This window comes from Balaenoptera borealis (assembly GCF_965194805.1).
Source record: "Balaenoptera borealis genome assembly, chromosome: 2".
Taxonomy (NCBI): Eukaryota; Metazoa; Chordata; class Mammalia; order Artiodactyla; family Balaenopteridae; genus Balaenoptera; species Balaenoptera borealis.
In genome coordinates, this window is record NC_138867.1 from 30,521,590 (window position 1) to 30,545,466 (window position 23,877).

Genomic DNA, 23,877 nt, shown 5'->3' on the forward strand with positions numbered 1-23,877 from the left:
TGAGCTTGAAATGGCTTTGCTGCCAAGAAATAAAGGTTATTTGTTTTGCTTTTCGATGAGCAAACGGCAATGTGTGAATAAATAGTACAGAAAGAAAGCTTGCTTTCTTCTATAATTTCTACTTAATATTATCAAATTCTTTTAAAATATGAGCTTCCTATGTCCCTGATCACTTATTTAGAATCACTTTCTCTACCGAGCTCTCCTTTGGCAGATGACTACTACCCAGGATTTGATTCTTATTTGCGTGCCCATATATATTTTTCTCCCATGCCAACTAATCACAACTTCAGCCTTCTGCTTTGGGCATTTGTTTCTGATAAGCATGGAGCAGAGGGATGAAAGGGGTCTTTCTCTGGAATGAACTGAGCCAGGAAACATCGAAGAGAGCAGATCGCAAGAAGCACTGCTGGCTGGTGTGTCTCATGGCAAGTAAGAGGAAAGGGGCCAGGAGGGTCAGGGATCTGGGAACCAAGTCTTGGGTTTAAGACATCAGGGAAATTAAACTTGAAAAGAGATGGAAACCTTGATAACTAACTTGAGGCATTTTTCACGAAGAGAAAAAGAAAATGACGATAGTAAGGGCTAAATTTTACTGAGAGCTTACTCAGATGAAGATTTCAAAGAAGCAAACTATGCCCAATCATGAAAGACAAACATAGCCATCTGAGGCTAGAGCGGACTCCCTGGTAAATTGCTGCCGCTGGGGTATTCCAATGCAAGCCAGGTGCTTCGCTGTCAATAATGCCCTAGAAGGGACTTCTCTTTTGAAGTGGGATGTTGAAAAAGATGATTTCTAATTTTCCTTCGTGCTGAATCTATGACTCCGTAAAAGTCAGGAAAGCTATTTGATGAATGGCATTTTCTTAGAAAACATTTAATCCAAGCACCACCACAATACAGAAACACCCGCTGTGGTATCTCTGGATGCTCTCCTAAATTCCTAACACCAAAACTGTGCCCCCTTTCTCATTCACTCACTCATTCATTCATTCACTCTACATAAATGTCATGAGCTCCTGCTCTGTGCTAGGCTCTGTCCTAGGCACAGCAGACACAACGTGAATAAAGACACAGATCTGTCCTCAGGGAGCTCATAGCCCATTAGAGGAAACAGACAAAAAAATCAAATCAAGTAGGTAAATAAATTACACGGCTTTGGGTAAGTAAAACAATCAGAGCATGCACTTGGCAGAAAGGGAGTTATGGACTTTGTCTCTGGGGTCAGTGCAAGCTTCCCAAAGAAATGAGAGCTAAACTAAGTTTGATAAAAACAAGTTCAAATATTTCAAGTAGGCAAGGGAAGTGGGTATTCCAGAGAGAGGGAGCAGAGAGACCAAGGAATCAGGAATGAAACAAACACTGAGGCTGAGTGGAACATTGATGGCCACAGTTTTGCCAAACTAAGAGACTTGGAGATCATCTTGTAGGGGGATGGGAGCCACAATCAGACCTGCGTTTCTAGAACTGATGCTCATTTCAATCTACTGCTCTGTCTACTCTGGCCAATCCACCTACCTAGGTTCCCTTTCCTGTCTATTTCTAGTCTTCCCATTCTCAGCATTGACAGCTAGAAGGAAGACGATGGCTCAGTGGACAGTCCTTTCCCTCAGACATATAGACCTTTCGCCACTGCCCCAGGCACGCTGCCTGGACAAATTCCATCTCATGATAAACCTTACTACTCCACACCTAGACACAGACAAGATTGGAATTCATGAATAACTTTCTAATCATCCCATAGGTTTTCCTGAGTTTTATGGGCCGGCCTCCCATCTCTTATTTCTTTGAAAAATAAATGCTACTTCATCTCAGCAGAGGTGCTTTGCTTATTAGTGATAGGTTCTATCATTTTGCAGCTAGTTAGAATAGAAATCTGTCAAATAGATGATCAGAGTTGTTGCATGACTGATAGTTATAAAACTAAATTTAAAGAGTAATAGAAAAATAGCCCAGAAAAACTTTTACCTTGGCCCAGAATAGCTGGGTCAGAATGACTTCATGGGTTATTATTTCACTTCTAATTTCTAGATTGCAGGATAATTTCAATAAAGATAATGCTGGGCAGTTACTGAGTCAGCCATACACTTGAGTTACTGCCTTTATGACTTCTACAATGGAGTGAGGACGTGAGTCACATCTTATTCCAGAGCACTTGTGTTTGATAGAGCTTCAATCCATCAGGCTATGAAGAAGTCAAGCAAGACAAAATATATCCCAAGGAAACCACAATAGAGGGAAAATGATAGAATATCCTCGTTAACTCCAAGCACTGTTACATCCCCCGAAGTTTATTCTTAACCTATCTATGAATGTTTTAAAAGACAAAGATGATCTTAAAATGTGAAACATATTGTCAACCTAATTTAAAGGAATATAGTAAGGCATTTTTTTTTCCTGTTTTAAACTGGCAGATTGTGTTGCTTAAGTCTTGTGTTAGATCTCTCAGTTGTGAGCAAATGCATAAAAATAGCTTTCCACTCTGTAGTTGGGTCTAAGCCAATTAATAAAAATAAGGAAATGACTCAGTGGAGAGTCTGAGATACTGAACATTTTAGAATTCATATTATCCCCTACAAGCACTCACTTAAGAATGGACTTGAGCAAGACCTCAAAAAAGTATAAGATGTTCCTCTCACATGGATATCTATGTTCCAGAGACACTCCAAAAGAGAGACACAAGTCCAGTGATGATTAAGACTCACAAGCAGAGGGAACTGTTCCCCACACGAAACACATCTCATAACCATTCACTGTTCCAGAATTCTTTTTCAATGCTCCTTCAAGTTCTTCTCACTCCACAAATGAGTGAGCCTCTCAGGGTGATCATTTGAGTTTAACACCTCTCTTTAAATATCTTTTGCGTTCTGATCAGTGATCTCAGGGCTACTAAGTTCCCCTTTGACAAGAAGGATGAATTCTAGTTCAAAACATCCATAAAGAGCAGAAGCAGTGAAAGAGAAAAAGGGGGTGAAGCTGGTGATAAGAATGTTCCATAATGTTTAAGAAAGCAACACTGAGAACTCAGAAACACACATCTTGAACCTCCATGTCCCTGGTGTCTTCTATACAGAACACAAAACTGTTCCATGACTGGGTTGATAAAAGAAAGAGCTGAGGATTCTATTCAAGAGAGTCAGTAATCTAGGATAAACTGAAACTATATAAACTGAAACTATAATTTCCTTTTTGAGCCTGAGAAGAAAAGACTTTCTTCATCTTAACCATGCCGCAAACCTCATTTAAATGTGACAGGCCCGGAGAAAAATTAGACCACTGGGAGAAAAATGAAAATAAACAAGGTTTGGTGGAAAAAGCAAGGGAGAGAAGCTAAGCAACAATCACGAGTGTAAAAGGAAATGTGTTGGAGTTGTTACAAAGGAAAATAAAAAGGGCTGTGAGAGTAAGCTCTGAAAGCAATGAAAATGAGTGTGGGCAAGGAGCTGGGAACAGAAAACAGGGCTGCGTGCAGGAGAAATGGAAAGAAGAGACAGAAGCAAGAAAATAATGTATGCTACTACTAATGAGAAGTGGTTAATTCATATTTAATGCATTTTTAAAAGAATGAGTCACAGTACCATGGGAATTCTAAGACTGCCCACTGCAGAGGTTATATAATCCATTGCGTTTTTGTGTAGGAAAATAAACACACCACAGACCCAAACCACTAGTCACTGAAAATGACTATCAGCATATTGGTGGGTAATGGTTCTTCCTGACATTAGCATGTTTTCCTGGAGCATCACCCATAATCCACGGGGGAGATTTATCTTCAAAGGACATTGTACATCACATATCCACTCACTAGAAAGTCTCTGTGTAGCCTATAATAGTTTTTAAGAACTTTGATTCTATTCTATATCTATCACCCTATAGTACAATAATAAAATCGTTGTTGACTCTATGAAATAAATAAATGTAAAGGGTCCTATGATTGACCCAGCCTCTAAATCCAGCTGCACTTCTGGTAGATTGACTTATGTTTCCTTCTTATTGATTTTTTCCAGAAGCAGGCCTGCCTTGTAGAGAAGGATTACAAATGGATTCCCTAAAGAGAAATCTGATACAAAATGGGACTTGGGGGTTATGAAGCTCAGTGTTTATAAATACAAAAGAGATTTGAGCTGAAATTTTTATTTACAAAGGAAGCTGAAGATTAAGGACCTGACTTGTGAATGGTCAGACATAGTATATGACCTCTGCTTCTCTACGTGACAAAAAAGAAAAATCTTAAAGGTATCTGGAAGGGGAGGGGGCAGGGAACCCAAACAAACCAAAAATTATTAATGATTAAATAAGGAGCAAAAAAAACCAAAGTCTTGTTTTATTTTGTTTTTTCAAATTATAGAACATGGGTTTAGTGCAATTTTTATAAATTCTTGATTCAACACCATGTGATTACACAGTTACATAAAGCTAGAAGGTGCAATCATATGCAAGCAGAATATTTGGGCGACCTCTTGGTGGTAATCTCTTTAGGATGATTTTCACCCATACTGATTGCTAGACACCAAATCATAAAAAGTACCGCCATTTGCACGCCCATCCTATTGACCACTTGCGATTCTAGAAATTCCATAGATTCCAGAAGGATCCTCTTCTAGGTGTGAATCACAACCTCCCACCCACCCACAAAACCAAGTCTCCATAAGACTCTAAGAACATGTCCCAAACTCATCTACACTGCTGGTGAGAATGGAGATTGTTTCAACAGTTCTTTGAGCCAACTGGACAAAGATCTCTCAATATGTTCACATCTTTAACTCAGAAAACTCACTTCTAGTAAATTATTCTAAAGCGGTAGTCATGGATGATTGCAAAAATAGCTACATGCCTGTTCATCACAGCACTGTTTAAAATAGCAAGGAATGAGAAACAATTTAAACATCAAACTATAGAGGTTAGTTCAATAAACTATAAATGTGGTTAACATCATGGCAGATTTAATGGGATGAAGTAGTAAAATATATAATGACATGGGAGCATGTTCTCAAAATATTAAATGAAAAAAAGCAACTAAATGATTCCATATACAGCATAATCCTATTTTTTTTAAAGTATATATATGTATATATGTACATTAAAATATTAACAATGATCATCTCCTGGGAGTGGGACTCTGGGTGATATTTGCATTTTTTTCCTGCTCATCAGTAATGAAATACTGTTTCTCAATGAATATTATTCTATGATAAGTAAAAAGGTTAACATCTAAAAAATAAAAGTGCTTTCTAAACCAAAAGGGTTTTAAAAAAATCCAAAAGCTTGCAGCCTGTTGGATACTGAACCTGTTTCCCATCTGACCATGCCCAACACTCTGTTAAGTAGATTAAGTAGGTATGTGGGCCCCAAACAAGAGACTAGTATCCTGGGGGCATTCCATATCTTCTTGGCATTTGGGGTTGGGTGCCAGGCCTCCACCTCATTGGCTTCAACTAGGATGGAACCTTCTGCCAGGTGATGGGCAGCACCCTGTGCCCCTGCTGAGGACTGGGGGCTTTGTGGCACCCCTTCAGTCCTGACCCACACTCTTGGATCTGTCAGCAGTATATTGGCTCATCCCCAAGCTCTCTCAGGAGACCTCAAATCTTGGCAGCGCTCTGACCTGGCCGGATCGCTGTCTCTGAGGCTCATATCCTGAGACACCAAGCAGGACCGGCTGCATAATTGGGAGGACTCAACACAAAATGAAAATGCAGAGCCCCTTGTTCAAAACTTAGTAAGAATTCCAAGATGGCAACAGCTGAGCATTAACCGAGAGCAGGCCCTGTGTGACTCTGCACGGGTCACTCATCCATGGGGCCCTCCGGCACCAGCCTTCTTGTTTCTTATCAAGTCTGCTCAACTGTAAAGCGTGGGCAAGTTAGTTTGTTCTTGACCCTGAAAATCTGACTCCAGAAAGAGAGGCAGCTTAAACAGAGCCAAGACTACTGTCAAGCTAACATAATTTATCTTCCGACACCCAAGGACCAAATTCCATACCATCGTGTTATGATAATGGTCACATTGTTTCAAAGTATGTCTGTGTCCAAATGGAAGGGGCATAGAGACAAGGAAAACCTCACAACTATCAAATCAGCTTCCTTTTTCCCCCTAGAATGACCAGGCATAGATTTCACACACCCTTAAAATGAAAACAACTAACTTCCAATTATTTAGCAGCTTGTTATCCAATGGCAAGGTTATCTTGGCAGATTCATTAACAAGTCAAATTAGAAATTTGTTACCAGGAATTTCGTGGTGATGAGGCCTCAGAAGTGATATTATGTGATTAGCACTTTCTCTTCCTCCAACTTGAACATTTCAGAAAACTCCACCAAAGGGATCTCACGATGTGGTCCAATCCTGTAGGGGAAGCCCCCAAAGCTGCCAGTGGAAGGCCTCTGAGGGAAGTAGGCTGCAGAGTCTGAAAGCAGGTTTGAGTTCTTCCTCTGTTACTGATGTTCTGGGTGGTCTGGGACCAAAGACTCAATTGCTCTCTGCCTCGGTCTCCTCAATTGTAAGCAAAGATAACAATATTCACAGAGCTTTTGGGAGAATAAAATAATATACATCTGTACATGTGTACATCTGTATAGAACGTTTCTTTAAAGAGGAAAATATCATCCCTTGTATCCTTCAGCCAAAGGTATATGACTGCCTTTTGTTCTGGAAATTGGAAAAACCTAATAACCCCTCAACGTTCAGTATCACTATAATAAATGATGGATTAGGGGAAGGACTGCCTGCCCGCCCATAGCTGTAACTCGTTATTTCAGGTAATGTTTCAAACTGCCTTATGATAGAAGACTTTGGACAGGCTTTAAAGGATGACTTAACTTGCACTCCACCTGATTTCATAAATGCCTTTCCCAGTATAGACCTAGATTACACACACTCAGACCCTATGCACAAATTAGCCCCGGGTCACTGAGGGTTCTCAAGGTGGTATTAAGGGAGGGAGCCTTGTGTTACTATCAACATTTTAAAACTCGTGCAAGAAAACAACTAAATCTACCCACGGTGAGGCTACACATGGAAGTGAAACAAAAATTCATCACTTTTGACTGGAATCTAATGAAGTCCACATAAAAATGCTAGTTATATAAAAGGATCAAAAACTGATTGGCCATTGGACCCTCTGTGTCCGGGGAATCCACAATGGAAAAAAAAAAAAAAAAGAGGCATCTCTGTGAGGAAAACCTCAGAAACCGCTGTTCTAGCTGAAGAGAACTTGACCCTTCAGCAGCCTGTGAGGTGTGTGTGTGTCATACACAACTTGATTTAATCAGCCTTTTGATGATTCTGTTTTAAAGGTGACTCCATTTTCTTATGAAAACCACGCTGTGACGGTGATGAAGTAAAAGCTTCATCCCCATAGACCTGAGAGTGGCCAACTGGGACACATCTTGGGATTCCCAACCTCTCTGGGCTGCTTTCTTCCTCTGTAAAACGGGGTCATTTCTTCTTTAACAACTCCACAGGTTGTGAATGAGATCTGTAATTCAGATGTGTTTTGTAAACTGCAAATATAGATATGTAGAGCAGAGGAGGAGGGAAGAGTCTCATATTTGCTGATTGCAAAAGCATTGTGTGAATAAAAGCAATTTAAATTCCTCTTAAGGTGAGCTGTATTCCTAGAACTTGGTGTTTCTAGTCACAAATATCAGAGGGGCACATTTTAGAATTCTAGGCATATGTAATATTCTGTTTTAAGAACCAGAAGAGGGACTTCCCTGGTGGCGCAGTGGTTAAGAATCCACCTGCCATTGTAGGGGACACGGGTTCGAGCCCCGGTCCAGGAAGATCCCACATGCCACGGAGCAACTAAGCCTCGCGAGCCACAACTACTGAAGCCCACGTGCCACAACTACTGAAGCCCACATGCCTAGAGCCCGTGCTCCGCAACAAGAGAAGCCACTGCAATGAGAAGCCCGCGCACCGCAACAAAGAGTAGCCCCCGCTCAACACGACTAGAGAAAGCCCGCGCGCAGCAATGAAGACCCAGCGCAGCCAAAAATAAATAAATAAATAAACGTATAAAATAAAAAACATTTGAAAAAAAGAACCAAAAGAGAAGCCAGAAAAAGAGTAGTAAACTTGAGTTGCACTTGAAGTCAGCTATCCAAAACCGAAAACCAAAAAATCCCACAAAAACATTACTATGAAGAGAGATCTAAAGTATGCGTTGCTACTAGAGACATGGTTGAACAGTAACATACGGATGTCACAACTGGACTTACAAAATGGCAACCCTCCATAGCAATAAAATTTTCCAATGTTTCACGTTTCCCATTTGACAAGTGGAAGTCCTCATAATATGTTAGGTCCTGTTTAGAATATACTCCTCTTAAGAAAGCTGGTGCAAATTTACGGAAGGGATTTGGGAATCATAGGGCTGGAAGTGGGAGGATTCCCCAGGAGGTATGGATTTAGAGTCAGGTCCTAAAGGAGCGGGAGCCAGCTTTCCTAAGCCCTGAAAGACAAAGGACCACATAATTTAAGGGACTCAGTGGCTCAACAAATATTTACTGCTCAGGACCCAGTGCTGATCAAAATAAAGTCCCCATCCTCATGACCCTACATTCTATTAGGAGGTGATAGAACACTACACCAGAAAAAATAAATAAAAAAATGAGAGGATTGCAATTAGTGGTAAGTGCTACAAGGAAACAGTCAGGCAAGATGGTAGTGAGTGATTGGGGGAGGGGGTCTGCCACATCCGATGAGGTGGCCGGTGAGGAGCTAGCTGAGGAGGTCTGAGACGTAAAGGATGAAAACAGTGAAGATGGAGGGAATGCTCGTCCAGGCAGAGGGCACAGTGAGTGCCAAGGCTTGGCGTGTTGAGGGAAGAGAGAGAAGATAACTCTGCTGGGGCCCGGTGAACAAGAAGAGACTGGTGTGAGGTGAGGTGCAGGGAAGAGAGCGGTCAGATCTTACAGGGTCCTGCAGGCTGGGGTGAGGAGTTTGGGTTTGATTCTGAGCATGGTGGGAGGCCATTGAAATGTTCAAAGCAGGAAATTGATTTACGGCTTTTGAAGATTACTTTGGCTTTGGGGATTGGGCAGGAGAGGTGAGCGCAGGGAAGAGGAAAAGCAAAGAGACTGGTGGGAGGTTCTGCAGTAGCCCAAGTGAGAGTGGAAACAGAAGGGAGAATTCCTTAGAAGCCAGCCACAGGCCGTTGAAATCCGTTCTGCCCTATTAGCCTATTTGAATCTACTATGAACCAAAGACTCCTCTGCAGGAATACCCAACCTTTTCCTGGACAATTTCCCCCAATGTATGGGCAATGTGTACCTGGAAAAGACCGCTGATTGCTAAGAAAGGCCATTAAGGGGAATAATGGACAAGCTGTGGCTACAGTGTGAGCATCTCCTCAGGCTGGAAATTCTAGAAGCCCAAGGGGTAAGGAAGTAGAACACGGCGGGGTCCCCAGACTGGAGATTCACAGTATGAGGTTCTGAGGTCAACGTGTAAATCAGAGTCAACATGAGGGGCCTCTGCACAACATCCTGAGGTGGGGATTCGGTGTGGTGGGCCACGGCAGGATCTATAGAGAGAGGTGATTTGCACCCATGTGGAAGTGACCATGTCCTATCAACACCCTCCGTTCTCTTTTATAGTTAACTCAAATTTATTTTTGGTGGTTTGTAGACTCCCCAGAGACACTATATATAGCATGTTCGAAACTGATAAAATGATAAAATTCTCATTCCTTTCTCTGTTTCCAATATACTTTCCTGAGGCCTTATTCCAACATAGGCTGGTGAGTTTACTTGGCTGCAAAGCAGAAGGGAAAGAATGTAAGTTCTGGAGTTGGAGAAGAACGTGTTCAAAGCCTGGCTCAGCCATAGTCTGGCTCTATTGTCTTGGTTAAGTCATTTTAACTCCCTAGTCTCAGTTTTCACATCTGTGTAATGAGGGTTGTAAGGATCATGAATAGTAGTTGTAATTTTCCGGTCCCTGCTAGACACTTGATAAATATCAGTATTATAATTATAAGGCCAAGGACACAGATTTTTTTCTCACATGAAATGGATATCTTATTTCAAAAAAAGAAAAGAAACCTCTTTTCTACCTCTGCAGATTGTATCAAACCCTGATGTACACAAGCAGCTACACAAAAGAGGTTCTGGGTGAGAGAGTACAAGTGGGCGCAGACCCTCTCCTACATCCCTGTCGTTGGTTCACTCAACAGCAACAAAGGCTCAGGAGCACAATCTAATCATATCCGCTTGTTATTTTTTACCTTCCTTTTTGGGGTTATGGATGGAAACTATTAGAGTTAGGGAAATGACTGAAATATTTTTCCCCAGTCATGAAATTATTGTCCATATGAAAGTTCCAAGAACATTCAACGGCCTCAAAGCTCACCACGGTGGTGAGCCGGAACTTACTTGCTTTTGAAACATAAACAAGGATGGTTCTTTAAATGTAACTTCTCACTGTGCCCAGAAATGAAAAATTCCAGCTTGTCACTGATCTCTTACAAAATTTGGAAGAAGCTGCTTCTTTTGTAGGCAGGAGTCACATAAAACAGCCCAAGTCAGCTCTCATTCCTTCGTTCGCTCCATGTTTGGTTATAATTAAGTGTTTCATTCTTGAAGTCCTGTATCCACAGAGCCTCCCTGTAGAAGAAAAGTTATCAGAGGCTTATTTTTGCCTTTGCAAAGCAGGGGAGAGGGCACTTCTCCGCCCACCTCTGTCTGAACATTAAATCAACAGGCGCTAGAAGTTGGATGGGGCTCCACTTTCCAATCCTTTGACATTCCTTCCAGTATCCCAGTGTGCAAGACACCAAACCGAGGAAAACTGTATGTAATTTTTTGAATCACTGTTGTTTATTTAATTGGCGCCTATAAGTAGTATTTCCTTCTTCAACTTTCCTCATTTAGGTTAGACCTTGGACAGTCAAGCAATGTGTGGAAGAAAGAGCATTGTGAGAAAATCAAATATCAGAAGTAACTTTTATTTTAGGAAGTTTTGAAAATAAATAGAGGAGAATGAGATACACCCAGGATGGAGATCAAGAAGGAAGATCTGGAAGAGATTGAGTACTTTCCTCATTTAGGGAGAACAGAGTATCATCATGACTTGAGTTGGGTGTTGTGACTCTTGGCTGGGAGATGATGGAACATGGTTGACTTTTAGTCAAGCAAGTGGGTCACCCTGCGGAGAAGAGGAAACTTGGTTTCTTCCGGTGGCCTCCCTTACAGGTCTGCCCGCAGGAGTGCTGGTCCCCCTGTCCAGCCCAATCCCATAAAAATGGAAGAAAGGGTCCCAGAGCAGGAGATTGAAATGCGGAGATGATACAGGCTTTCCTGAGAATATCATGAGTGTATCATGGCCCAAAATTAGGTTATAAAGTGAACTCAGGCAACCATTTAAGTGGTACGATTGTAGGGACTCAGAAAAACAACCTGTCCTCACTTCAGCCCAAAATTCTTACCAAGATTCTCTTCTGTGAGTTAGCTCATTCTAACTTCCTGGCAAAAGGTATGAGCTCTCTTGGAGGAGTAAGCACGATGCTATTATTGCTTATCAGAATTTTAGTATGACTTGGTTTCCCACATCAAGGCCACGGGACAGAGTGTAAGCAAGAGGACAGTGGACTCTGGCATTCTGATGATAACCGGTAGGGATGGTCGGGGGTGGTTTGCTGCAGGAGAGCACCTGGGACAGACAGGGGCTGTGCTACTCAGAACTTTGCATGCTGCTGGCCTGAAAGATGAGCCCTCTCTCCTAGGATTCACAAATCAGTCATTAAGCACTTCCTGGGGGCCTCTTATGTGTCAGACACTCTACTGTGGACCTGAAGAGTATTGAAGTTCCATTCCTCAGGTTAACAGATATTTAGGACACCACATGTCTGCCCAACTCTGCATTCAGTGACAACATGATAGGCAGGTAAGTGCAAAAGCAGAACTGTATGCAGGGTACCATGGGGACCGAAGGAAGGGTGCTTAGCCCAGCTCCAAGGGAGAAAGAGAAGATGGTTGGAAAGGCGTCTATTTCTGAGGAGGAGGAGGAGGTGATAGCTGAGCCAACATGCTTTCTGTAGCGGAGATGATTCTAAGATGCACTGTTTTCCACATTGTAACATCTCCAAAACTGAGATCTGTCTTATAATTGATGGAGGCATAGTAGCTATAGGCCAGGCAAGCTGTCATAACATAATTGTCATTACTGCACAAGAGCAACCTTGGTCATTTTGTCATCAGTTTGTCTGAGTTATTTGCAACATCTAACGTGGAGTTTAATTGCCATTTAAAATGTCTTCTAGAAATTAAATATGATTTGGTATTACAGAAAGAAGCTCTTGTCTACATAGAAAAGTATGGGAACACAGTAAAAGACCATACATTGGACACAGAGAAAGCAGATATGTATCATTGGAAGAATGACCACAGTTCTATATTTTCTCCCAAAAAAACAAGTGTTTTACAAGACTCAAGAAAAAGAGATACAAGTAAATGAAGCTCTGTTACATTTTGTTACTAAGATACCAAACAAAGAATCATCTATCACACACTAAGCAGCACAGCTAAAGGCAGGATAAATTGCTAAAACCAGAGAAATAGATACAAGAAATTGTCAAAGGAGCAAAGGCTGGTGGTCCTGATTCATGCATGACACAGGACAGCCCTTAAAGCATTACGGCATAGTTTTAAAAGTACAGTGTTCTTTCCTTTATTGATGATCAATAAACTAGCCAATAAATGATGTCTTAATCTGATATAATATAGTATTTGGTTGCAAGGAATGGGAACCCACCTACTTTAGCTTAAGCCCAAGGCAATAGTGAGCTAGAGCCAGCTTATACAAGCTCACAAAAGGCACATCTCCCCCACTCTGCATTCAGAGACATCATGATAGCTTGAAATAGTCCACGGTGGGAGTATTTACACCTTGGAAATTGGCAATCGCTATAAATCAGGACTTTGCTGTTTGCTTTTTTAAGAGCTGGTTGACCAGCATCTCACTGCCAAAGCGGGGATTTGTGGATTATACAGGAGCATCTTGTGGAAGCCTTGCTAGGGTCTGGAACCAGGTAATGTAAAGTTACCAAGAACAGAGATAATTTCTGTGTTTTCATCAGTCTTTCCAGAGCCATGTGGCCTCCTATTTTTCCTTAGGCCCACACATCTCTTCATTTTTCTCTCTCTCTGGATTTCATGGCCACCTCTGGTACGATCAGGTTCAGGGAAAGTCAGGTAGCGTGTAGACCTGCCTTTTTGAGAACTATGGCTAGGGTAGGTTCTCAGGAAGGGTATATGGGGGCAAGACAAAAATGATGAGCATCTCAGGCTCATTCTTAAAGGAAGTTGGTTTGGGTAAAAACACTAAGATGGAAGGATATGAGCAGAAGTAACTGCTTTTAGAGTTGCTGGAACAAAAAGTGGAACCCAGGCATGGTAGAAGATGAGGCTGAAGAGATGTACAAAGGCCAGGCGTGGGAGGCCTCATGTATCATGTTAGGCGGGGGGGTTGGGGTTAGTTCTACACATGGCAGGGTTTCAAAGTCCAAAAGTATCCAGCCTGGGAGAACTGAAGTCTAGACAGTCCTGAAGGCATGCAGAGTCCTGACTGGGATCCAGCTCGTTGGTGGGAAGAGCATTGACAAGGCAGTGGAAAGCTGGAGCTGTAGACGTGTCCATTGACTGACACCTTCCATAGCTTGGGCAAGTCACTCATCCTTCCAAAACCTCCGTTTCTTTATCTACAAAGTGGAGATAAATAAACCTACCCTCTGTCTACCTCAAAGGGTTATTGGGAAGGCAAATGATACAACTATATGAAAACCCTCTTAGGACTGTAAAACAAGGTCCAAGCATATGGTATTTACTCATCTGTAAAATGAGGGGGTTGGCCTAGATGGGATCTAATGTTCTACTTTTAAAGTTCTACAACTCTGTTATTATCTTTATTATCTGACGGTTATGCTAAAATTATAGGTTTTATGGACATGAAACACCCTTCTCTCATCTTGCCAAGAAAACTTAAGGCGAAGCTCTTAGGCTGAGAAATACCACTTCCTAGGTGGTTGTTTCCACAGAAACACCAATAACCATAAACTTATGCAGGAATGTGAACTGCTTGGGTTTAAATAGGAAGAGGAAATTGATTTATAAATAGAACCAAACCCCTAAAAAAGAATAGAGTTTCTTTCTGTACATTATATGTAATTTAATCCCCCATTTTTAAAACACTGCTTTTTAAAACACTGCTTTTTAAAATATTGCATATTACGCTACTACTGAAATGCCAAATGATTTAAAAGTGGTTTTAGAAAACTGTGGATAAAACTTAGAGGCTTAAAATGATGACGTCTGGAGATTTTTTTCATTCCTGAATAGCCCTTCAGCCACAGTGTTTAGTGTTCAATAACTCCCTTGTGTTTTAGAAAGGAAAGAGGAAACATCGTCTTCTTTCTAGAAATATATCACCAAAACTGGTGCAGTTAATGACCGATAATAGATTAGAACCACTGCTGACACTCACAGAGGGTTTCCTATGTGTCAGGCACTGGGCTGAAGGATTTACTTGCATCTTCTCATTGAATCCTCACAAAATCTCTAGTGAGGCAGGCACTCTTTTTAGTCCCATTATACAGATGAGAAATCAAGGCACAGGAAGACAAATTGCCTTGCTCAGGGTCCCACAGCCAGCAAGTGGTGGCACTGGGGTTCAAAGCCACAGACCCTAGCTCCAGCCCTAATCCTTGCTATCACCTGTGCTAGCTTGCTTCTGACTACTTAATATGATTTTTTAAAAATGGTTTTCCCAAAGCAAAAGATAGCCTCATGACATATATTGAGGGGTGATTAGAAAGGATCTCATCTGAAATAGAGGCTTGGTGATACTTCATTTACAAGAGTTAAGAATGAGTAGTATGAGGCCATTAAAAAAAGAACAAAATTTTGCCATTTGCAGCAACATGGATGGACTTGGAGGACATTATGCTAAGTGAAATAAGTCAGACAGAGAAAGATAATTTACTGCATGATACCACTTATATGTGGACTTTAAAAAATACAACAAACTAGTGAATATAACATAAAAGAAGCAGACTCACAGGGTTTCCCTGCTGGCGCAGTGGCTGAGAATCTGCCTGCCAGTGCAGCGGACACGGGTTCAAGCCCTGGTCCGGGAGGATCCCACGTGCCATGGAGCAGCTAAGCCCGTGCGCCACAATTACTGAGCCTGCGCTCTAGAGCCCACGAGCCACAACTACCGAGCCCACATGCCACAACTACTGAAGCCCGCATGCCTAGAGCCCGTGCTCCACAACAAGAGAAGCCACCGCAATGAGAAGCCGGTACACCACAACGAAGAGTAGCCCCCGCTCGTCGCCTCAACTAGAGAGAAAGCCCATGCACAGCAACGAAGACCCAACACAGCCAGAACCAATAAATAAATTAAATAAAATAAAGTAAATAAATTTATTTAAAAAAAAGAAGAAGAAGCAGACTCACAGATATAGAGAACAAACTAGTGGTTACCAGTTGAGAGGGAGGGGCACTTTTGGTGGGAGGAATGGGAGGTTCAAACTATTGGGTGTAAGATAGTCTCAGAGATGTATTATACAACATGGGGGCTATAGCCAATATTTTGTGATAACTGTAAATGGAAAGTAACCTTTAATAATGTTATTAAAATTTTTAAAATTTTTTTAAAAGAATGAGTAGTACGTTCAGTGTTCTCAGCACATACAAACAGTCCATGTTTTCCAGAATGGCCAGCCGAAAACATTAGAGGCATCATGTCTCAGGAAAGGCTCAGACTTTCAAAATGCCTTTTGTCCCATAAATAAATGGGAGGGTTCCTTATCTCAACCAGCAGGGATTTGGAGAGAAGGCAGGAATTCTTCATCCAGAACTTGGCCTCTCCTTAGCAGTTGACCGAATCATCAATTGCAGCTCTTTCTTCCTATAGTTCGGAATTGGTAAAACCTGTTGAAAGTGAAGGAGACCCTCTGGAAAAGATTCTGTCCCCATTTTCCAAGCAAAATTTTTCAATCAAATATCTTTCTGCACATGCATTCAGACTTTAAAAATCCACTTAGAGAAAACCAAAAAATTACATTCCATTCTCCTTTTCTTAGGTTAACCATAAATGTTTGTGAGGCACAAAAGTGCATAGTGGGGAGGAAAATAATAATCCAGCTCAGTAATAGACTTCTATTTCTAGAACATAATTACCAAGGAGAGCGATCAAGGGGCAGGCATTTATTGAGCATTTACTAAGTGCCTCCATGCGTGGGATCGAAAATAAAAGCAGTAAGATCTTAATTAAAAGATCCCTGGGAACCAAACATTGTAAAAACTAAAAGCACACAAAGTTTCTATATAAACTGTGCAAGCAAAGTTGCCTAAGGGAAGGAAAAACCATTAAAGGGTTGAGGAATCATGAAGCTGATCCTTTTTTGCCAAGTCTTTGGGGGTCCTTTCTCCCTCAGGGGAGAAATATCTTCTCTCAAATCTCTTCACATTCTCTTCCACTCAACACACTGGTGGGCTCCCTGCATCTCTGGCCAGAAGCTAGGGAGGCAAAGAGGAACTAGATCCCACGAAGAAGTTACAATTCTAGCCAGGATTTACACAAAGCCTCTCACTCTCCTCCTCTCCCCACCTCTCTAGACAAAACAGACTATGATCATCACTCACACTGATACTTGGATTGGCCAGTGACAGTTCAAACAAAGCTCATTCACACTGAAATGTGACCTCCATCATGCTTTTGCATTTTAAGTCTGTTTCTTCCAATTGTGGATAAGGAGTTTCAGATACGACTACAGAGGTTTTAAGAGGAAGAAAGGAAACTACTTAAATGTCCATCGACAGATGAATGGATAAAGAGGATATGGTATATTTATACAGAGGAAGACTTATGGCTGCATCTTAATTCATCAGGGTGAGGATGTATAACCCTCTCAATATTTGTGGGAACTTTATAATTACCTATAATCATTCTGTAAGTACTTGTGTTAAGAGGAAAAGTAGTGGATTAGGATCAGGGCCATGGGTACTAATCCCAAGGAGAATTGGATCCACAAGAATTAAAGCCAGAATGAGGGGCCTCTTTCCTGAGTTCTACCCCCTCAGGTACCCTGGGAAACGACAGGCTCCAAGTACCACTGTTTTTAGAAAACCAATGGAATCTGAGATAGGCTGCAATATTCTATCAGATATGTAACTAACTTTAACATTTAAAACTCTATTGAGACCAAAATAATCTAGCAAATGATATCAAAACAATACTCAGGAATTTAGAACTTTTTGAGTGGCTTAACATGGGTCTGTAGCTCTCAAGGCTAAAAAAGCTCTCCCCAGGTCCAGCTGCAGCGGGAGTACTCTTCATTCCTTCCCGGATGGCAGCAGGCCTCTGGTGCAGAGCAGAAGAAATGTTTGTCTCCCGAAGTTTCCATATCTGGGGTGGGGAATTGTCTGGCCTGGGCTTTCAACGTCTTATTCATCTCACTTCTAGAAATCAACGCAAGCCCTAGAGCCAACAAACTGAGCATCTGGGGCATAGTTGGGGCAGGGAGCAGCGTCATGGCACAGCTGGGGAAAATCAGTCTTTTGCTCTTTGGGAGTCCTGGGTGAGAAAAAGAGCACAAGGAGGAATTCTATGGAAAGAGAGGAGGAAGATCTTTAAGGCTCTCCCTCGGGCCCAGGACTGAACTACTTGCTGGTGCAGAGCAGCACATGGGCATCCTAGGGGAGAAAGAAGGGAGTATACTTTCTGTCACTTATCTGGAAGACGAATTTTGACCCAGAAAAGTGAAAACTTCATGTCCAGTGACAAAAAGCAGAGCCTGTTGATGAGTGTTACCAACGGAGGGAAGGCATGCACTGAAAAGAAAAAAGTGTGTTGTCTTAGTTTGCTAGGATTGTCATAACAAAATACCATAGGCTGAGTAACTTAAACAACAGAAATTTATTTTCTCGTAGTTCTGGAGGCTGGAAGTCCAAGTTCAAGGTGTTGGCAGGATTGGTTTCCTCTGAGGCCTCTCTCCTTAGCATTCAGTTAGTCACCACCTTCCTGCCTCTTCATGTGGTTGTCATGAAGTGCATACACACCCCTGGTGTTACTCTGTGATGAGGGCCCACCCTAATGTCTTCATTTCAACTTAATTACCCATTTAAAGTCCCTTTCTCCAAAAATAGTCACATTTTGAAGTACTGGGAGTTTAAGGCTTCAACATATGAATTTAGGGGAGACAGTTCAGCCCACAATGTGGACTCTTAGCAGGTATATTAAAAATACCTGAAACTTCTCACCTTGCTCAGATCGATAATGGATATTGAGTATGACTGCCCTGAACTTCCTGCCTTTCACTAAATCTCCTCTGGCAGAACCTCCCCAACACTGTGTGTGTGTACATATGTGTGTATGTGTGTATCTGTGTGCAACTCAGATGTATTCTCAAAAACAAAACAAAAAAGAGGGGTGTGCAGAATGAATGGCTAGAATCTCAAGATAAGCACAGTATCATCTAACATAGGGAACCTATCAGCCTGAATACTTTTTAAAATGTTACCAATGTGATAAAATGTAGGTACAGCACTGTCCATACTTTTTATGACCATGGAGAGTTGAATGATATAGAGACAGGCATAGAGAATCCCCTGAAGAGGCTTAAGAGTTCCCAGCGTATGAGGCTATCCTCCCACATTCTTCTGAAAATGTCTTTTTTTTGCCCCGTGTCCTAGATGGTAGTTTAGCAGGGTATACAATTCTAGGGGCAATTATTTTCTTTCCGCACTTTGAATTGTCCCCCTGGATTCTGAATTCTCTTGTTGCTGTTGAGAGGGCTGGTATCTAATTATTTTTCCTTTTGGGTAATCTCTGGTTCTTTTTATGATTTTTTTCTTCCTTTTTTCATTTTGTTTTGTTTTTAGTTTTATAAAGCTTCATTATGATGTTTGTAGTAATGGGTTCATTTTTATTTATCTTGCTTCAGATTTGATGTATTTCTCCAATCTAAGAATTCAGGTCTCTCACCAATTCAGGCTTTTCATTATTGTTTTGAATATTGCTTTTCTTCCATTTGTCTATTGTCTCCTTCTGGAACTCCAGCTAGATATATTTTGAACATCTATTTTTTTCCTCCACATCTCTTAGCCTCAATTTCATAGTTTCCATGTCTTTCTCTCTCTGTACAGCATTATGAAGTGATTCTTCATCCCTCTCTTCCAGTTTAGTAATTCTTTTTAGCTGTGATATACCTGTCATTTAATCCACCCATTACATTTTAAATTTCAATCATTATATTTTACATTTCTAGAAATTCTATTTGGTTCTTTTCAAAACTGCCCATTTATCCTTTTTTTAAAAATTTTAAATTAACATTAATTTACTTTTTATAAGCATTTTATTTTTTTTAATTTTTATTGGAATATAGTGGCTTTACAATGTCATGTGTTAGTTTCTCCTGTACATCAAAATGAATCAGCTATACATATATATATATGCCCTCTTTTTTGGACTTCCTTCCCATTTAGGTCACCACAGTGCCCATTTATTCTTGATGGTCTTTTGTTCATTTCTTATGGTTACAATTCCCTCTGTTTCTCCATAAATGTGTTAAGCACACCTATTTTACATTTTGTATTAGATAATCCTATGCCCAAAGTTCTTGTAGTCTAATTCTGTTCTCCATTGTTTCTGCTGAGCCCAGTTTGTGGTGGCTCTTTTCTCATGTGTCTCTTATTTTTGCTGTCAGTTCAAATAAGGCTCCTCTTAAATGTAAGAATCCTGAGGACTCTGGGTTGAAGCTGCATCCCTCCTAATACCAGGTGCCTTGGGGTGTTATGAACTAGATGTATTTTTAAAATAATTTTTCTACCTGGAGTTTCCTGGACCATGCAAGTAGAGTAAATACTAAATCACCATGATGTCAGGCTTGGGATTATAAATTCACAGGCGAGACCTACTTTGTTTTCATTTTTCATGCCTTTTACCAAGGCTGCAATAAAGACATTTCCTTGTTGGCTTTCTTTTTGCTAGAGGATGGATTTTTTTTTTTTTCCTAACCCAACTTTTGACTTGAGAATGTAGATGTGTGAGACCCCTAGCTTTCTCCAGGGTCTCAGTTCCCATCCCAACAGGCCTGTAGTCCCTGCACAGAGAACCAAGCTCCCTGCATCAGCAGATGCCCCAAGCAGCCCCATTCTTCAGGGTCTGCTAGCCACTCTGGTGTCAACTTTTTTTCTTGCTGCCTGTGAATCTCACTTTCTTACAAGTTTAACTGTGCTTTTAAAACCAAATGCTTGGTGTATAGTACCCGGTGTTTCTACGTGTTTGTAGGGAAATTTTTTTCAGAATTTCCAGTCAGCCATGTTGCTGGAGGCCAAAGTCCATTCCCCAGCTCTGTAAGCTGGGGTTTCTGCAACCACTTAGGCCTTTCTCAGTTATGCCTGAAGAAACTGTGCTCTTGCTTCAGTTTAGTGGGACAGAGTACCCCCTCTCCTTTGGGTGTCTATGAGATTCCAATAATCCATGGAAATATTGTAGTGCAGCAGACAGATCCAGGGACCAGGCCTCAGAAAACTGGGGCTCTAGATTTTTTTTTTTTTTTTTTACTCCAAGGAAGGTTCAGTTTAATGGGAAACTGAAACATGGACAACATAATTCCTTCATGTACATATGCTACAGCTTTGTTCTCTTGCAGTTTAAAAAGACAGTGTAATTATCTTAAATTTACACAAAACATTATGAAACATGGTAGTTGTTCATGATTAAAATAAAACAGCAATGTCAATTAAGTTAACAGTGTTAAATATATTCACATGATCACCACTGTGATTCAAAGTGGCCACGAATGAAGTTACACAGCGATCTATGCACACAACATCCGCCACAACGATGCTCGCCAGTTTGACTGTTTTGCAGACCAGGTAATTTTACGAGACAAATAATCTTGCATTGATTCTTTCATATGACGAAAGGAATTAAATGTTGTAAGTAGTTTCATTCCTCTGGGGGAGGGGGAGGGGAGGACCTCTAAAAAAGTGCAAATTGAAGAGAGGTCTCCCTTCTTGAATACTGGAACTTGTTGACCAAGATACGATTCCTATAAGCTGAGGATAAACAAATCTTAAGATATCAAAGAATCTCATAACGTTGTCATCGGCATTTAGCAGATATTTACTACAAAGAGGAATCCCAGTCCTATAGCAGGGCCTTCTGAGAGTACGGCTGCTGGGGCAGAGGTGGCTGATAGCTGCCTCTGGGCTGGGGCAGCGCTGATGTTAAAGTGTAGTTCGGCACCTGGGACAGGCTGGTCCCTGCGTTCTGGCATATCATGACGATGGGGGCGGCAGCGGCGGCAGGGGGAGGACAGTACACTGAAGCCTGCCTGGGCTACGTGCTTCCTTGAACACAACTACCCATTGTGTTGAGGTAGGAAGCCTGAGCCTGCTGACTAGGAAGGGCTGGGCTCGCCGGCAGTGACACTGTTGCTTGGCTGAGAGAAGACAGCTGCTCCGGGGGAAGGCTGTAGCTCTGGACGTGGCTCAACTGTGCGTTCCCTGCGACCGGGTGAGCACCACGCTGAGGAAGGCCTGGGTACACCTGAGAACCAGAAACACCAGATGACTGAATATAATCCTGCTGATTCTGTAATTTTGCACACATGGAATACATTGGATCTTCATTCATTAACCTGGCATACAAGGACAGGGCCTCCATCACTTAACATCGAGTTCTGAATGTTCTCTATCAATATCTTCCAGCTTCTCATCAATGAGAGGTCCCATCTAGTGACACACGGCTTCAAGATGAAGTAACTCTGGAAGATCTGGTTGATCATCACTGGGATCCGTACTTTGCAACATCTGTAGCAACTGGTCCATTTTATCTTCATCCATGTAGGCTTGTTCCGGCTCTGGTTCTATCATTTCTACCTGAATATCATCACTAAATTGTACCATCTTCTTCTCCGTTTTAATCATTTCTGGTTCAGCAGTGAGATCTGCAGTCACAAAATTAGAGGGGAATAACCCCAGGCCTTGATGGGTTTCACCTTTCCACCAGTTGGGGTCACTGCTATCAAGAACTGTAATAATTTCTCCCACTTTAAAAGTAAGTTCATTATCTTCAGCAGCTGCCAAGTCGTATACAGCACGAACTTTTCGGCCTTCGTGTTGGTGGTTAGTTAAGAGATTAGATGTGTTTGGATACAAACTGGAAAGGGTGGTTGACCGCTGCCTTTGTTCCTTCAGTGACAACTCAATGGCTTTCGCTAAATCTTCGTCTTCTTTTTTGTTAGCCACAGTACCAGGATCTTTGCCTACCAGAACTGGGCTTGCTTTTGCTTGTTCTGCAGCCTCAATATAAAACAGAAGGCAGGATCGTGTAGTGGAAGGAACACTGGACTGAGAGTCAGGAGGCCTGTGTCCTAGTTCCAGCTCTGTCAACTACTAGCTGTGGCCCTGGGCAAGTCACTTGACCATTCTGGGTCTCAGTATCCTCATCTGAGATCCAATAGCTGGAAACGTGACACCTTGTTCCTTAAGGTTCTTAACCACCGCTGACGTTAGACTAAGCTATGGGTGATTCTTAAACTCATCCGTCCATTCAACCATAAGAGCCTTTAGTTTTTCACACACTTTAGGATGACCTTGCTTAATACGTTGCTTACTTCACTAGCAAAATCTCTTGAACATACTTCTAAGTGAAAATTTTTGCCACCATTTGATACACATGCTCCTAGAAAAGTCAGAGCCTGCATAGCAACATGAGGACCTTTATGGTTCACCCTCCTCATAATGGACCGAAGACAATCTTTAGGTCTGCATGGTGTCCACTGAGGTCTGCTGCCCACAAGGCTGGACAAAAAGTGACTGAGAGCTCTACATTGAAGGGTTCCCAAAGCTCACACAGCTGTCAGAGCTCATACCAAAGTGGACAGTCCTTGCAGCAGAGCGTTTAGGCCTTGGTGATGGGGCTACACCATCCCAAAAGACTATTCTAAATCCATCCAGTAACCACCGGTGCGAGACTGACCGGCTTTATCACGGCTATCCAAAATGAGACCCCAGTCCTCAGCAGTACTCATCTCACTGGTTGCTTTCTCGACATCCTGATCGAAGGGATTGGTGGCAAAGAGAGGCATCTCCACTGCGTGTTGAGGTGTCCGCAGGGACTCCCCGTCGACACCAAGGGAGTCACGGTGCGACCGAGGAAGGAAGGGTCCTCAGGCAAAAACAGCGACCGAGACGGACTCTCCGGGCTCCGCGACTCCTCTCCCCGACCCCCAGCGACCGCGGCAGCGGCGGCAAGAGCGGAGGAGCCGGGGCTCTAGCTTTGAATCTGCTCCTTAGACAAATCCCTAAAACTCTGTGTACCTTAGTTTTTTTTTTTACTGCACAATAGGACAGTAATTATTGCCTTACTTAGTTTTTATAATGGGGGGGGGGGGTAAAAAATGTGACAGGTGTAAAAATCCTTTGTTAACGATGCCAGCCACCGTGTAGCTAAGGTATATAGTATCGGGCTCCGCTTTGCAAAGAGAATGCACTTTGCTCTATACGCCTCCCGGGTCGGGGCGGCGGGCGGATCTGCCTGAGGAAGGTATCCAGATTCATTTGCAAGGATTAAACATGTACTTTTCTGGGGAACTAGCACATAGCGTATACTACCAGTATCTTCCTTCTGCGTATAAACAACATAAAACCACAGCAAAAAGCAAGGGTTGAAAAAAAAACCACACACACACACTCTTAAAATACAAATTGTGTATTTTTGCACCTTAGGAGATCAGCCTGTCTAAATATTTGTGTTCATTCAGTTCCATTGATTTTGCACCATCTGACTCTTCTGAGTTTCTTCAAGCTCTATAACGATGGTCTGAACTCCTCAGGCCAGATTCATCAGAAAAACACCTTCATC

General features: G+C 41.9%; 1 pseudogene across 1 annotated transcript; it reads right to left on the reverse strand.

Annotated features, from left to right (window-relative positions):
- Window positions 1-15,113: 15,113 nt before the first annotated feature.
- On the reverse strand, window positions 15,114-23,437 carry LOC309624404 (signal transducing adapter molecule 1-like; annotated as a pseudogene). The gene is made up of 3 exons: window positions 22,953-23,437; window positions 22,437-22,778; window positions 15,114-22,313 (listed from the first exon to the last, which is right to left on the reverse strand). The product of its transcript is annotated as a signal transducing adapter molecule 1-like (transcript).
- Window positions 23,438-23,877: the final 440 nt, after the last annotated feature.